The sequence below is a fragment of the Lathyrus oleraceus genome, chromosome 1 (assembly GCF_024323335.1).
Source record: "Lathyrus oleraceus cultivar Zhongwan6 chromosome 1, CAAS_Psat_ZW6_1.0, whole genome shotgun sequence".
Taxonomy (NCBI): Eukaryota; Viridiplantae; Streptophyta; class Magnoliopsida; order Fabales; family Fabaceae; genus Lathyrus; species Lathyrus oleraceus.
In genome coordinates, this window is record NC_066579.1 from 247,060,645 (window position 1) to 247,075,964 (window position 15,320).

Here is a 15,320-nt window from a genome sequence, read left to right on the forward strand (position 1 = left end):
AGTTTTTGTTTCCTCGTGGTTGATTTTATTTCAGTTGCCTCTCCAGTAAATTTTCTGGATGGAATTTCTCCCCTTGAGTTATATCCTCAATGGGTTGAGTTTTGATTGACAGTTTTCTTTCTAGTTCTTACCTAGATGGATACTTTGGTCCCTTAAGAGTCTATTACTCTGTAACTGGTAATATTCTTCTTAGTTTGCAATTTATTACTTCTTGCCCATTACCCGGCAAAAGTACCCTTTGCTCTCCTCAGTAGAGTCCCCTGGAAGTATATCCTTGGTATGTTCATCTTGATCGGTGACAGATATCTTTCTTTCCCCCGCAGGGGTTTATCCTTGATATGTTCACTTTAACCAGTGACGAATATTCTCACTTTTGGTATTCTGCCCAGTAAAAAGGTAGTTGTAATTCCTATTTTGTTTCTTAGAGAGTTAATCCTTGATATTTTCATCTTAATCGATGACGGGTTTTCTTCTCCTTGTGGTCTTCTACCTGGTAACCCGTAGTTGTAAATCCTATTGTTCCATGAGCAGAGTCAATCCTTGATGTGTTCACTTTAACCAGTGACGGATTTTCTCTTCTTTGGTAGTCTATCCAGTAACCGATAGATGTAATCCCTATTTTTGCTCCCCTTTTTAGAGTTAATCCTTGATATGTTCATCTTAACTGGTGACGAGTTTTCTCTTTGATTGGTATTCTACCCAGTAACCGGTATTCGTAAATCCTACTTTGTCTCCTCGCAGAGATAATCCTTGATATGTTCATCCTAACTGATGACAGATTTTCCCTCCGACGGTTTTCTGTCCAAATTTCGATAGATGTAATTCCTACCCTTTTTGTTCAGTTGGTATATCCTTGATATGTTCATCCTAACCGATGACGGGTATCTTCCTTGACATTTCCAGGCAAGTCTATCCTTTATATGTTCACTTTAATCAGTGACCGATTTTTCTTCCCTGTCGAGTTTATCCTTGATATGTTCATCCTAACCAATGACGGATACTCTCCCCCTTGGTCTTCTTCCCGGTAACTGGTTGTTGTAAATCCTATTTTCTGCAGTATTTCCCCAGCAAGGTTATTCTTACCCAGTAACCGGTAACGAATACTCCCTCCTGGCATTCCTTAGCGAATCGTCCTTGATATGTTCATCCTAACCGATCACGGATGGTCTCTCTTTCAAAATTTTATTATCTCCTTACCCAGTAACAGGTAGTAGATAGTAAATTTCTTCTCCTCTTGTGTTGAAGTTTATTTTCTCCACAGTTGAGTTGAGTGCGCATTTCCTTAGTGAAATCGTTGTACCCCTGCGTGAGTCGAGTACTTCAGTCTTATCCTGACTTATTTGTATCCCCTGCAGATGTTGTTATTTCCCTGGTTGAGTCTTTCCATGTTTGCATGGAATCCCTCTATTCCCCAGCAGTTTTGAGTCGTTGCCTGGCCTACTCATAACTCCTTTTTATCCCCTCAGAGTCTCTATCGCCCCCAACGAGTTTTCCTTATGGAATGCATTACTCCTGTGGACTTTCGGTCTCTCTAATTTCTTCTCCTTTGTGGAAATATTTCCCCACAAAGAATTTACTTTTGCATTCATATTATATGCATCATGAGGTCTCTTAGGGACCAAAATTTGTTTCTATGTTTTCATTTAAGTCCATTCTACTGAGTCGACATGAAGATTTTAACATTCGCCTCCTCAGTTAGAATGTCCTTAAATAGGGGCATTTGTAAGACCCAAATTTTGACCCTAAGATCCCTCATGCAATTTCATCATATGCATTAGCATTGGGATCATACCTTGGCATCCTCCTTACTCCTCTTTCATTGGGCTTGTTTTGGGAGAGATCACCAAGCACTATGTGATTATATCATACTTGTATATTTATCATTTTACTAACTAAAACACCAAAAATATGTCTTTGCATTTTCCTAACTCTTTTGTAAGAAGGGCATGATCTCATTGATTCATCAAGTTTACATCTAGGGTTTGAGACCCTCATGAACAAAGAGCAAAACCAAGAATTGATTCAAGAATGGTTATGGGCATCACATATCAGTCCCATTGATCTCTACATGTTATATTGATCAAGTTTTCTTCAAGAGTTTGAGGGTGATTTGCCTTGGAAACCCTAGTTTGAATGGGTATCTTAAGTAACTTCTCCAACAAGCTATCTCATCAATTGATCAAATTTATCAAGGGAAACTTCAAATATCATCATCTTATGCATATATGATCTACCATGAGCCAATAAAGTCAAGAGAATTGGAAAGTAGCAAGTTGGTTGATAGTGGTTGGCCAGATGAATTCATCTAATCAAAACTAGGTCCCCCTAGACCCTATCTCTTACAATTTTCACCACATGAAAATTATTCCAAGAGAAAACTTACTCTAAATTAAATTCTAAACAACGTTAATGTTTATACCTAGATCTAGTTTTGCTTGGAAAATCATTTTCTATGTTTAAACATTATAGGTCAGTTTGTCTAAACCCTAATTTGAAAGTCAACTTCCCAAGGCCATAAATTGCTCAATTTTTATGAGATGAAAGATTTCCAAGTTGCACAATTGAATTCAAGGTGCCTACTTCAACTTTTATGCATAGAGTGGGAGCTAATTAAACTCTTTTGAGCATGTGATATGAGGCTACATTATAGGTCACTTTTGACCTATACCATTGATCAAGTGATTTTTCCAAACTCCAAAACTGCATAACTCTATCATTCCAAATCCAAATGACATGACATTGGTGACCATTTTGAAGGTCATTGAAAGAGCTATAACTTTTATGAATACACGTTTCTCATTTGAAGCCCCTATAAAAAGTTAAGCAAGATGGAATATTGAGACATATGGCTTGACACTTAGAAAAAATTTGATATGTCAAAAATTTCCAAACTTCCACCTCAAATTTCTCCAAGTTACAAGCTCAAAATGAAAAAGTCTTGAACATCAAAGTTGTTCCACTTGATCTCACCTTTCCACAGAGCTCAAATTCATTCATTCTGGATGAGAAATGCATAGGCTACGCATGGCTTAAATAGGCCGATATCATTTGGCTCGGATCAAACTTTAAACATCAATGTACACGTGCCTTGCAATCCAAGCCTACTTCAGTGCATCTCATCTTCAATTATGGACCTCAAGCTATCATTTCATGGGCCTATGCGCGCCCATGCAACATTATATCACCATTTTCCAAAATTGGAAAGTGAAAGAGAGTGTGCAATTATTAATCAATTCAGCTATAAATAGAACTTCAATTGCTCAAAAATTCACACACCATTGCGCCAACTTTGATCCCCCATTGAAATCCCTCACTTCTCAAAGGATAAGCCTGATAAATTCTTTTGAATTTGAGCTTGAATCTCCACTATTTTGGAATTTAATTCTCCAGGAATCCATTGCTTCTAAACCATTCAATCCTTCTCCTGCAAGCAAGTTGAGTGAGTCCAAGCACAAGCAAGATCAAGATCTATCGAGTTCAGACCTACATTGAAGGTAATTTTCATAAATTTTAAACTCTTCGATTCTCTTAAATTCTTGCTCAATTCTATTGATTCTTTGGTTGTCTAAAGTCCTACCAATGTAGGCAAGAAGATTGAGTTGCTTTGAGGCCAAATCGAAGCAACTCAGTTCATGTACCTCAAATTTCAATTCCACATATCTCTCAATATAGTTGGAATTGGAATGACTGGAGGTCAAATTCAAGCTCAGTGCCACTTTTTCTTCAAGATCATGTCCTTGTTTTTCTTTTTGGTGATGGTTCATGTTGACCAGTCCGATGAGGTTCATCGGAGAAGATGACCGGAGCTCTGGCTCCGGCGATGAGTTGTCTTGCATCTGAACCACATGATCCTTCTCTCACGTTCTAATCCTGAGCGTTGATGTTGATTACCACATTTGCCACGCGCTGACTAAGGAACACGGTAGAATGCGCTCTAGGGACCATCAGATTTGCCACCTCAATTAATGAGGGAGATCTGATGGTCCACGTATTTTTGATTTTTTGATTTTTTGTTTTAATAGCATTTTCTTCAATAATTCATATTAATTTTATAATTGATCCAAAAAATATGAGACTTTCACCAAGTATTTCCAAATATTTTTCTCTTTCATATTCTGAAATAAAATTATTTTTTGGATCATTATTAATATTTTTCATGAATTAATTGATTTTGCATTTGTTTTTAATTGTTTAAAAATATTTTTAAGTGTCCAAAAATTATGAATTTTTTTCTCCAAGGTCCTTTGACCTTGTTCAACCTATGATAAACCTCATGGCCATTTCTTTGGTGTTTGGATGAGGTTTTAGGAATTGGACAAAACATATTTGATTTAAATGCATTATTTTATTATTTTTAATTGAATAAATGCCAATTAAATTTTGTTGACCATTTGTATTGACTTGTGTGAGTTTGCTTATTGTTGTTGGGCCTCGGTCAAGGTTGATTTGACTTTGTCAAGTTAATATCATTGGATTTAGGGGATTGATGGAATGTACATTCCATCTCCCAAAATGAATGAATGATATTAATTTAATAAAGGTCCTCCTTTGACCAATTTGTAATCTCCTTCATCCCCTTCCCACTTCATGTTATTCTTATTCTTCATTCATTGATTTCCATTTGGCCTATGACATCTCAAAGTTCTAATGCTAGTTGATTGAAAAATTTACATGAGTATGGATGAGATTAGGCCACACCTTTTGCATATTTTTTGTGTGTGGTATGTTTCATGAGCATAGTTTATAATACTATGTCTCCAACATGCATTAACACCAAAAGTCTATTGCCCGGCCTAAAATAGTTGTGACTTCTGCATAAGTCCAATTACGATTGCTTAACATAGCTCTAAATTTGTGTCATTAAAGGCATAAGCATGCTAGTTAGTGAGATTGTAAGTATCCCCTCTTTCATGGTATTGTGTGGAAACTTGGCCTTCTTTCCTTCTTTTGGAAGATGTTTTGGTTCAAGGATCCATGCTTGTGATAAGTGGGTTGAGTGTTCTCCAAAGAATGTCTTGAAATGAAAAGCAAAACAAAACTAACTTCTAACATACTAACTACTAACTTTAACTTCAAACTTTTACTTTAATTCAATTTACTTTTAGCATTTTATTTCATTCGCCATTATACATATCATTCTAATTGTTTATGTTAATGTAATTTTAACTTTGTCCATTAGGACCATATTGTGTGATATATTTTGTTGGTGTTATTTTGTTTGTTTGTGTGGTCTCTGACCATTAATGTACATAATAAAAACAAAAACCCTAAAAAAATTGAGTGGACCGTTGGCATGATCTTGGACAAATGGACTTAGAATCTAGGAAACCTCCCTAAGCTAAAGGACTTGGCCAATGCCAATTTATTGAAGAAACAAGTGCTTGCAATTTGAAATTCATCTGATGCATCTTTGAAGATCTCTCTAAGTTCATTTGCAACATTGATCATGATGTATCTGTTAATTTGAACCTATGACTTGTGGAATTCATCTGTTACATGGGCTATTTGGAAGAAGATCATGGAATGGATAAGCTTGGATGAGGCCATCTTTATTTAATGCCTTGCTCTTCAAGATAATATAATTGTGCATTTGTGTGTTGCTTGATTGTAAAATTCCAAGGGAATTCTGGGTTTCTATTGACATACTTGTCTATTGGATTGCTACCCACTTGGTCAGATCTTTTCAACTCTAAACTTTTAATTTTGTGCATAGGATAGTCTCTTCATCTTCTCCCTATTTCTTTAATTTAAAAATCTCTCCCTCCATTTTCAAAATCTTCTTTGTGTGAACTATTTTTGTTCTAAACTTTGACCACTTTTACAAAAAGATAGATACTTTGGCCTTATGCCATTGCATTTTCAAACTTATTTTCTTAAATCAAACTTGTAAATAGACTTAACTATAATTGACTTAAACTTTCAAAAATCTAAAAAGAACTAACTCATTCAAATCATTTTAGGCCTTTGTGCCTTTCAAACATAATTTTGTTAAAATAAACACACTCATTTTGAAATTTATAGCATGAACTACGAGGATTTGATCCCTCATTTTCATGTTGGTACGTAGGCACAAGACCGAAGGTCTTGTCAAACACAAAAATATAATTAATGAATTCTTTTTTCATCCCCCCATTCTATTTGTTTGTAAACATCTTATTGTACAAAATACATATGCACACAAAAAGGGCTCCCTAGGAGTACCTATGACACTTTGGGTGTTAACACATTTCCTCTGCGTAACCAACCCACTTACCTGTGATCTCTGACGTTTATTAGTTTTTATTTGAAAACTTCTTACTATTTGGGTTTTTTTCGTACTTTTTTCCCTTTCCCTTGGAAACAATAGTAGCGCGGTGGCGACTTTTGTTAATTGATCTCTAGCTTGTCAATAGCTTGATGATCATGAATTTCCCGCTACACCAAGCAAGTTGTGGTGTTATTGTGTGCCAAGTAAGATCATTACTGATAATGGATCTAACTTGAATAATTTTAAGGTGGAAGCTCTTTGCAAAGACTTCAAGATTGCACATCATAATTCTTCTCCCTGCAGACCCAAGATGAATGGGGCTCTTGAAGCTGCAATCAAGAACATCAAGAAGATTATTCAGAAGATGGTTGTCACATAAAAGGATTGGCATGAGATGCTCCCATTCGCTCTTTATGGGTATCGTACATCGACCCGCACTTCAGCAGGGGCAACCCCTTTCTCTCTTGTATATGGTATGGAAGCAGTGCTCCTTGTAGAGGTTGAGATTCCTTCATTGCGTGTGCTCATGGAAGCCAAGTTGACTGAGGCTGAATGGTGTCATACAAGGTTTGATCAATTGAATTTGATAGAAGAGAAGAGATTAACTGCCATGTGTCATGGTCAGTTATATCAACAACGGATGAAGAAAACTTTTGATAAGAAGGTCAGACCTCGTGTATTCAGAGAAGGTGACCTTGTGCTCAAGAAGATTTTATCGTTCAAACCAGATTCTAGGGGCAAATGGACTCCTAAATATGAAGGCCCATATGTTGTTAAGAGAGCCTTTTCCGGCGATGCTTTGATTCTTACAACTATGGATGGTGAAGAGTTCACTCGTCTTGTGAATGAAGATGCAGTCAAGAAATACTTCGCCTAAAAAAGAAAAAAATAGCTTGCTAAGTTGAAAACTCGAAAGGGAGGTTTAGGAAAAAAAGGAGCGTCTCGGTGGATTGAAAACCCGAAAGGGTGATCTAGGAAAAAATTAGAGACATAAAACAGAAAAATTTATCCCGATAAATTGAGTACCCCACCTTGGGGAAATTTATACAAAAATTAGGGATTATGGCAAGTAACTGCATGCTACCGATTGTCCAGTATTGGAGAAACTTTGTTGAGCACAAGGGTTGACGGTGATTCATTATCCCAGTGGCGGTCAAAAGCACAACGGACATCAAGAGTTGGTAGAAGGATTAGTGGTCAATTGTATTCAATGTAACCCTTTTCCATGTAAATTACCATTTTCAACTTTGTAATGATCTATGGAGTCTTGTCATTTACAGACCTACCATTCTATTAAATAAAGTTGAGCCTTTATCCAATTCTTTCTACTCTTATTTATTTCAGTCAAATAGTTTTAAATTTTATTATGATCATTTTTGAAATTAATTTTTTTTAATCAAAATCGTTTTCTTAGACATATAAAAGCAAGAATTTTTCAGAGGCGGTTTTAAAGCAATATCAACAGCATTTCGAAAAACAACAAGTCTTAAGTGTGGAGCTCTATGGGTTCCCCAAGCAGTTAGCCCTTCGGGTATCCCTAGCCGAGTTTGATTGGTCCAGTTCCCCTGCGGAGTGTTTGATCCTCAGTGGAGCTTCTATACTTTTCCCAGCTGAGTTGGTTAATTTAATCCTAGGCAGAGTTTGTGTGTTTCTCAGCAGGGTTGATTTTTCTGTTTCGATCTTCAGCAGAGTAAGATCGATTTCCCCAGTGGATCGCATTGGTTTCTCCGCCAATAGTCATCTGACTCACTCCCAGTCAGAGTTTCCTCCTGGTTTCTGAGCAGCTATTTATGTTTATCCTCTGTATGGTTGTCTCCCATTTGATATGGTGTTAACCTAAAATTCCCTGCAGATTCGATAATATTTCCTTTCCTCAACAGATCTCCTCCTTCCCCGGATAATGTTGAGCCTTTGGCATGTTGATCTCCCTGTTCTCTGGCATTTGTATCCCTTTGTTGTGGATTGACCGAGGATTGTACCGATGATTCAAATTTTTGCGACGCCTTTGTATCCTTTGCGATCATTTTGTAAGCATAATCATCATACATATACATATACACATACATATACATATACACTCATATAATTTCATGGTTACATATTTTTGCATAATCATATTTGTTGATTCATTGCTTGAGATTCTTATTCTTTTCTATGGTGGTACTTCATCCCTATACAAGTTTGGTGTCTGTCCTCTTAATGATAGAAGTGTCGGCCCCTTATGCAGAAATATCTTAACCTTTCTCCCTTCCCCACTGAGTTATTTCCTCGTGGAAGATCATTGTTTTAGTTTCCTCCCCAGTTGATTACCTGGATGGAATTACTCCTCTTGAGCTATACCCTCATTGGGTTTAGTCTTGATTGACCTTTTCTTTCTAGATCTTACCTAGATAGATGCTTTTGGTCTCCTGAGAGACTATTACCCAATAACTGGTAATATTCTTCTCATGTTTTTCACTTTTTCCCAATACCCGACAAGAACAACTTTCTCTCCCCAGCGGATTCGTTTTCACATTTCCCTAGGAAGTATATCCTTGATATGTTCATACTAACCGATGACAAATATTTGCTTCCCTTTCCTTGGGTCTATCCTTGATATGTTCATCCTAAACGATGACGAATATTCTCATCCTTGGTATTCTACCCAGTAAAAAGGTAGTTGTAATACCTATTTTGTTCCCTAGAGGGTTAATCCTTGATATGTTCATCCTAACCAATGACAGAGTTCCTCCTCTTTGCGGTCTTCTACCCAGTAACTGGTAGTTATAAATCCTGCTCTTCCCCTCAACAGAGTCTACACTGGATATCTTCATCCTAACCGGTGACAAATTTTCTCTTTGATGGTCTTCTATCCAGTATTCGACAGATGAAATTCCTACTTTTTGTTCAGTTGGTTTATCCTTGATATGTTCATCTTAACCGATGACGGATTTTCTTTCCTTTGAGTCTATCCTTGATATCTTCACCTTAACAGGTGACGAATATTCCCATCTTTGGTCTTCTTCCCAGTAATTGGTAGTTGTAAATCCTATTTCTGCAGTTTTCCTCAACAAGGCTATTCTTACCCAGTAGTCGATAATGAATATTCCATCCTGATGGTTCCCAGCGAGTCATCCTTGATATGTTCATCCAAACTGATGACGGATGTCCTCTCAGTCAGACTTTTATTATCTCTTTACCCAGTAGCAGGTAATGGATAATGAATTTTTGCTCCTCCTGCGTTGAAGTTTATTTCTTCCCCAGTTGAGTTGAGTGCGCTTTTCCTTAGTGAAATCGCTTTTCTCTGCATTGATTCAAGAACTTCAGTTTTATCCTGATCTACTTGTAATCCCCTGCAGATGTTTTATTTCCCCGGTCGAGTCTTTCCCTTTTATGGAATTCCTCTAGTCCGCCCAGCAGTTTTAAGTCGTAGCCTGGCCAATGCGTAACCTTTTATGCCCCCAGAGTCTCTGTCCCCCCAGTGTGTTTTCCTTACGAAATGCATTGTACTCATGCGGATCTTCGGTCTCTCTGATTTCTTTTCCTTTGTGGCAACATTTCCCCACAGAGAATTTGATTTTTACATTCATATCATATGCATCATGAGGTCTCTTAGGGACCAAAATTTGTTTCTATGTTGTAATTTAAGCCCATTCTACTGATTCGATACGAAGATTTTAACCTTCATCTCCTTAGTTAGAATGTCCTTAAATAGGGGCAACTGTAAGACCCCAATTTTGACCCTAAGATCCCTCGTGCAATTTCATCATATGCATTAGCATCGGGATCATACTTTGGCATCCACCTTACCCCTCTTTCATTGGGTTTGTTTTAGGAGAGATAACCAAGCACCATGTGATTGTATCATGCTTGTATATTATCATTTTACTAACCAAAATATCAAAAATATGTCTTTTCATTTGCCTAACTCTTTTTTAGGTAAGGCATGATCCTCATTAATTTAGCAAGCTCATATCTAGGGTTTAAGACCCTCATGGCTACAAAAGCACAACCAAGGAATGATCCACAATGGCTATAAGCATCATATATGAGTCCCATGATCTTCATATGTTAGTTTGATCAAGTATTCTTCAAGAGTTTGGAGGTAGTTTGCCTTGGAAACCCTAGTTTGTCTAGGTATCTTGAGTAACTTCTTCAATAAGCTTCCTCATCAATAGGTCAAATTTCTCAAGGGATACTTCAAATTTCATCATATTATGCATATATGATCTCCCATGAGTCCAAAAAGTCAAGAGAATTGCAAGTTATCAAGGTGGTTGATGGAGGTTGACTAGAGGAATTCATCTGATCAAAGTTGGGTCTACTTAGACCCTATCTCCTACACTTTTCACCATATGAAAATGATTCCAAGAGAAACGTAACTCTAAATGACATTCAAAACAACTTTCATGTTAAGGTCAAGAGCTAGTTTTGCTTGGAAAATCATTTTCTATGTTGAAACATTATAGGTCATTTTGTTTAAACCCTAATTTGAAAGTCAACTTCCCAAGGACATAACTTGCTCAATTTTCATGACATTAAATATTTCCAAGTTGCAAAATCAAATTCAAGATGTCTACTTAAACTTTGATTTCTGGAGTTAGAGCTAATTCAACTTTTATGAGCATATGATATAGGATACATTATAGGTCATTTTTGACCTATACAATTGAACAAGTGATTTTCCTCAACTTCAAAAATGATAACTCTATCATTGGAAATCCAAATGACATGAAATTGGTGACTATTTTTAAGGTATTTGAAATATCTACAACTTTGATGAAGACACTTTTTTCATTTGAAGCACACATAAAACTTTAAGCAAGGTGGAATATTGAGATATATGGCTTGACACTTAGAAATTTTTTCAATATGTTGAAATTTCCAAACTTCCACCTCAAAATTCACCATGATCCAAGTTCCAAATAAAAAAGTGTCCAACATCAAAGTTGTTCCCCTTGATCTAAGCTTTCCAAAGAACCCAAGTTCATGCATTTTGGATAAGGATCGCTAGGGCTGCACATGGCTTTAACAGGTCTGCATGATTGGAAGAAATTAAATGCCAAAAATCACATTTCACATTGCCTTGACATCCAAGCCTCATTTGAACTTCATAATAATTGTACATGGATCTAGTTGGATTGCTTCATGGGCCTGTACACGCCCATGCAAGCTTGTGCATGAAATGTCCAAATTTAGCAATTTTTCAAGTGTGCAAATATCAGTCCCAATTGGTATAAATACAGGCCCTTGGAGCTCAATTCAAACACACCTTACCCGCCAACTTTGCCCCCCAATTTAAACCCTCACCATTCAAAGGAAAACCTGTGAATTTTCAACTTGAAAATTGAGTTTGAATCTCACTATTTGGAGATTCAGAAACTCCAAGATCTAAAGCTTTGTACCATTGCCAAACCTCTCCTGCAAGCTTCTAAAGTGTGATCAGATCAAGGTTGAAACGAGCAAGATCCATTTTTACACAGCATTGAAGGTAAATTTCAGAAAACTTTTTCTCTTCCATTCTCACTCAATTCTCGTCAATTCTCTTGAGTCTTTGGTGGCCTGAAGTCCTACCAATATAGGCAAGAAGATTGAGTTGCTTTGAGGTCAAATCGAAGCAACTCAGTTGTCACACGTCAAAATTCAAATCCTCACATCTTTTTAAATATTTGGAGTCAGTTGAAATTGAGGTCAGATTCATGCTCTACGCCATTTTTTCTTTCAGATCATGTCCTCCTTTTTTATTTTAGTGATGGTTGAGGGTGGACCAGTCCGGTGAAGTCCACCGGAGAAGAAGACCGGAGCTCTGGCTCCCGCGATCTGTTGGCACGCCTCCAGACCACAAGATCCATTTGAAATGTTTTAATCTTAGAATTTGAATACCACGTGGGTGGCGCGCTGACTAGGTTCCACCATGGAACGCGCGCGTTGATCCACTTGATCTGCCACCTCAATTAATGAGGTAGATCAAGTGGCTCACGGTTTGTTTTTTTTTTTTATTTTTGTTTTAATTCATTTGATTTTCATTAATTCATATTAATTTTAATATTGATCCAAAAAATATGAGAGTTTCACCAAAAAATTTTAAATAAATTCTTCTTTCATATTCTGAATAAAAATTATTTTTTTGATCATTATTAATATTTTTCATGATTTAATTGATTTTGTGATTATTTTTAATTGTTTAAAAACACTTTTAAGTCTTTAAAAATTCTGAAATTTTTTCTCTAAGGTCCTTTGACCTTGTTTGACCTATGATAAATCTCATGGCCATTTCTTTGGTGTTTTGATGAGGTTTTAGGAATTTGATAAACCATATTAAATTTAAATGCATTACTTTAGTATTTTTAAATTGAATAAATGCCAAATAATTGTGTTGACCTTTTGTGATGGTTTGTATAAGTTTGACTTGTGTTGTTGGGCCTTGGTCAAGGTTGATTTGACTTTGCTAGGTTAATATCATTGGATTTAGGGGATTGATCGAATGTACATTCCATCTCTCAAAATGAATGAATGATATTAATTCGGTGAAAGTCCTCCTTTGATCAATTCGAGTTTTAATCCATTCCCATCCCTTTTCATCTAATTCCCCTTCTTTATGCATCCATTTCATTTGGCCTATGATGTCTCTAAGTTCTAAGGCTAGTTGATTTCAAAATCAACATAAGTATGAATGAGATTAGGCCACATCTTTTGCATATTCTTTTTTGTGTGTGGTATATTTCATGAGCATAGTCCATTATACTATGTCTCTAACATGCATTAACACCAAAACTCTATTTGTTCGGCCTCAAATAAATGTGACTTCTACATAAGTCCAATTACGATTGCCTAACATAACACTAAATTTTTGACACAAAAGGCATAGCATTCTAGTTAGTGAGATTGTAAGTCTCCCCTCTTTCATGGTATTGTGTGGAAACTTGGCCTTTTTTCCTTCCTTTGGAAGATGTCTTGGCTCAAGGATCCATGCTTGTGATAAGTGGGTTGAGTGTTCTCCAAAGAATGACTTAAAACAAAAAAAAAGCAAAAAAAAAACAATACTAACTTCTAACTTATTAACAACTAACATTTAATTTCAAGCCCTTTATTTTAATGCACTTTAATTTTTAAGTTCTTTTCATTTGCCATTGTTCATACCATTCTAACTGTTTATGTTAGTGCCATTTTCACTTTATCCATTTGGACCATATTGTGTGATATATCTTGTTTGTGTATATTTTGTTTGTTTGTATGGACTGTTGGTTTGATCTTGAACAATTGGACTTAGAGTTTAGGTAACATTCCTATGCTAAAGGACTTGGTCAATGCCAACTGTTGTGAAACCCATTGCTTGCAATTTGAAACTTCATCTGATACATCATTGAAGATCCCTTTGAGTTCATCTGCAACATGATCATTGTGAAGCTGTTATTTTGAACCTGTGACTTGTGGAATTCATCTGCTACATGGGCAAATTTGAAAAGACATCATGGAGTGGCTAAGGCTTGGATGGGGCTATCTTTATTTGATGCCTTTCTCTTCAAGATAATATTGTATCCATTGTTTGTGACTTGATTCTAATTTCCAAGGGAATTTGGGATTTCTATAAGACATTCTTGTCTATTGGATTGCTACCCATTGGTCAGATCTTTTCAACTCTTAACTTTTAATTTTGTGCATAGGATTAGTCTCTTCATCTCCTCCCCACTTCTTTAATTTCAAAATCTCTCCCTCCTTTTAAAATTCATCTTTTCTTGAACTAGTTTTGTTCAAAATTTTGACCACTTTGCAAACTAGAAACTTTGGCCTTATGCCATTGTGTTTTCAAACTTCTTTTCTTAATCAAACTTCTAAATAGACTTAATTATACTTGACTTAAACTTTCATAAAGCCAAAAAGAACTAACTCATTCAAACCATTTTTAGGCTTTTGTGCCTTTCAAACTTAATTTTTTTTAAAAGCAATGCATCCACTTTGAAATTTGTATCACGAACTACGAGGTTTTGATCCCTCATTTTTATATTGGTACGTAGGCACAAGTCCGAAGGTCTTGTCAAACACAAAAATATAATTAATGAATTCTTTTCTCATCCCCCCATTCTATTTGTTTGAAAACATCACTTTGTACAAAATACATATGCACACAAAAAAAGGCTCCCAAGGAGTACCTAGGACACTTTGGGTGCTAACACCTTCCTTCTGTGTAACCAAACCCCTTACCTATAATCTCTTACATTTTATTAGTTTTGATTCGAAAAATTCTTACTTCTGGGTTTTGTTCGTACTTTTTCCCTTTTCCTTTGGAAACAATAAAAGCACGGTGGCGACTCTTGTTATTTGATGTCTTGCTTATCCATAACTTGATGATCATGAATTACCGCTACAGGCTTCAACTTGGATAATTCAACAAGTATGCCACTAGCTCCCATGAAAGGAAAAAAGGTCAAATCTCCATACAATGCCATGAAGAATGTGAGACTTATAATCTCACTTACTAGAATGTTATGCCTTAAGGGTCAAATTTAGCTCTATGTTAAGCAATCGTAATTAGACTTATGTATAAGTCACAACTATCTGAGGTCGGGCAATAAAAATATAGGTGTTAAGGCATGTTAGAGATTTGGTACAAAGAACCAAACTCCTAAAACATATCACACACTAAAAGAAAATATGAGGGACCTATCTCAATCATACTTGTATTGATTCATCTGACACAAGGTCATTGATGAATCAATTAGCATTTAGACATTAGAGATTTCATTGGTTAAAATGAGGGAAATGAGGAAGAATAGGAATGAAGATGAAGATGGAGGGGGAAATAGAAACACAAATTGATCATGAGAAGAATTTCATTTGATCAAAACCATCCATTCATTTTGGGAGATGAAATATACATTTCATCAATCCCCTAAATCCAATGGTTTTAATCCAACAAAAGTCAAATCAACCATGACCAAGGCCCAAACAGAAAATCAAACATTACAAGACCATAAAAATGGCTCAACATAATTTTTAAACATTTAATCAATTAAAAAACAATTTAAAAATGAATTAAAATGCATTTTAATTTGATCAAAACCTTAAATCCATTCAAAATACCAAATAAATGGCC